The 2,222-nt window shown below is 40.1% G+C and overlaps 1 non-coding gene across 1 annotated transcript; it reads right to left on the bottom strand.

The window, feature by feature from the left end:
* Window positions 1–473: 473 nt before the first annotated feature.
* On the bottom strand, window positions 474–580 carry LOC149022458 (small nucleolar RNA R71). Its single transcript, XR_016172649.1, has one exon. It is a non-coding gene; the product is annotated as a small nucleolar RNA R71 (small nucleolar RNA).
* Window positions 581–2,222: the final 1,642 nt, after the last annotated feature.

Here is a 2,222-nt window from a genome sequence, read left to right as displayed (position 1 = left end):
GTATGCATGGTCGTCGGTCCCTAAACCCTGAGTTGACTCCACTTGACTTAGAGTTAGAAGAGATTTTGGCCAACCTTAGAAGGCAAAGAACCATGGCAAACTATGAGCCTCCAATGAGGCACTTGAGTGAGCATTTCATTCCTACAATATATACTCCGGTTTCTTGTATTAAGTTGCCTGACATAGAGGCGGCTCAATATGAGATCAAATCTAGTGTGATTCAAATGTTACCATCTTTTTATGGACTTGCCAATGAAGAGCCTTATAAGCACTTATATGAGTTTTTAGAGGTGTCCTCTACGGTTAAATTACAAAACCTCTCAGTTGATGCTTTAAGGTTACTTCTTTTCCCATTCTCCCTTAACGATAAAGCTAAGCATTGGTTTCATTTTTTGGACAATGTTAAAATTTCTACTTGGGCAGAAATGCAACAGGAGTTCCTTAAAAAGTTCTTCCCCATTGGCCGTACTAATAGCATTAGGAGAGCGATAACGAGTTTCTCCCAACAAGAAGGAAAACAATTTTATGAGGCCTAGGAAAGACTAAAAGAATTACTTAGAAAGTGCCCCCACCATGCTATTCCTAAATGGCAATTAGTTCAATGCTTTTATGATGGCCTTAGAGACCGACATAGGCAAATGGTTGATTCTTCTTGTGGTGGGACTTTCATGCACAAGAATGAGAATGAGGCATGGGAACTTTTTGAGACCCTTAGTGAAAACTCCCAACACCATGCTTTAGCAGCTAGGATTGAGATTCCATCCATTGGGAACCAAAGAGGAGTGGTCTCTATGAGATCAATCCTACCATTGAGATGAGCACTAAGGTTGATTTGCTATCAAAAAAATTGGACCATCTCTTGTCATTAGGAAAACAAACCCCATCTCCACTTCCTACAAGTTTCTCTCCACCTAATCAGATTGAAGCATGTGTTTTATGTTCTAGCCTATCCCATCATGTCACTGATTGTTGTTTGGCTACACAATACCCTGAGTTTGTTAAGGAGCATGCACATTTGGCCCAAGGAGTCTCTAAATTGGGCAATGATCCATATTCCAATACCTACAACCCAGGATGGCGAAACCACCCCAATTTTTCATGGCAAAACTCAATGCCCAATCCCTCTAATCAAATACCTTATAGGCCACCTCCATTTAATATGCACCAAAATGCCTATAGGAATGAGCAACCATCATCTCCACAACCCTCACATAATTCATCATTTGAGGATAAGGTACTAAAAACACTTAGTGGATTAGAGCAAAATACTCAATTGTTGCATTCCCATTCTCAGTCCGTTAACAAATTGGAAACCCAACTTTGTCAACTAGCTGATGCCATTAGTAGGAGGGAGGTTGGTCAGTTACCTAGTCAACCAATAGGTAACCCTAATCATCAAATTGGGTATAGGAAAGAACAAGTCCAAGCAGTCTTTATTATGACACGTAGTGGGAAGGAATATTATGCACCTGTGCCTACTCCAAAGCCATTGCCCATTGATCTTGAGAGTTGAGAGGAGGTTGATTTGACCCATGACACTGGCGATGATGCATACAAGCCTAGTAAAGAAACACCACCTGTGAGTATTCCCCATCAATTTCCTCGTAAGGGGTTGCACATTCCCATTGTAGAGGGTCCTACTCCTAAATCTTACACTCCCAAAGCCCCCTTCCTTGAAGCTCTTGAGTCCTCAATTCCAAATTCTAGAAAGAATGCTAAGATGCAAGAGATGATTGATTTATTCCAATAAGTTCGTATCAATCTCCCACTATTAGATGCTATCAAGCAAGTCCCAGCTTATGCTAAGTTTCTAAAAGATTTATGCACCCAAAAGCATAAGTTGAAGACTCAAACACCTAAAACTGTGCACCTAACTAAACAAGTCATGTCACATCCCCCCAGCCGGTATCCTAACTGGCATACCTGGGTGTGTGATCACAGCCCCAAAGATCAAGTATCGAGGAAATCATCCTCCCACATATGCAATAACATAATCATGAACAGATAAAATCAAGTATAATATTATAAACAAAAGATCTAATCAAGAAATGAATATCAGTATAATCAGAGTGCGGAAGATGATACCAGATGTAAGCACATCAAAAAGAAGTAGAGTGAGACGGAAACTCACTCCACAGTTACAGTGGAAATGTAGCACGTAAGTCTAAAAAGAATTACAACTATTTCTAAAGAAAGTAAGGAAAGAAAACCAAACTGAACTA

The sequence above is a fragment of the Hakea prostrata genome, chromosome 3 (genome assembly GCF_041222555.1).
Source record: "Hakea prostrata isolate BN-2017 chromosome 3, UWA_Hpros_2, whole genome shotgun sequence".
Lineage (NCBI taxonomy): Eukaryota > Viridiplantae > Streptophyta > Magnoliopsida > Proteales > Proteaceae > Hakea > Hakea prostrata.
Note: the sequence above shows the minus strand (reverse complement) of the source record. Positions and strands in the feature narration are given on the sequence as shown.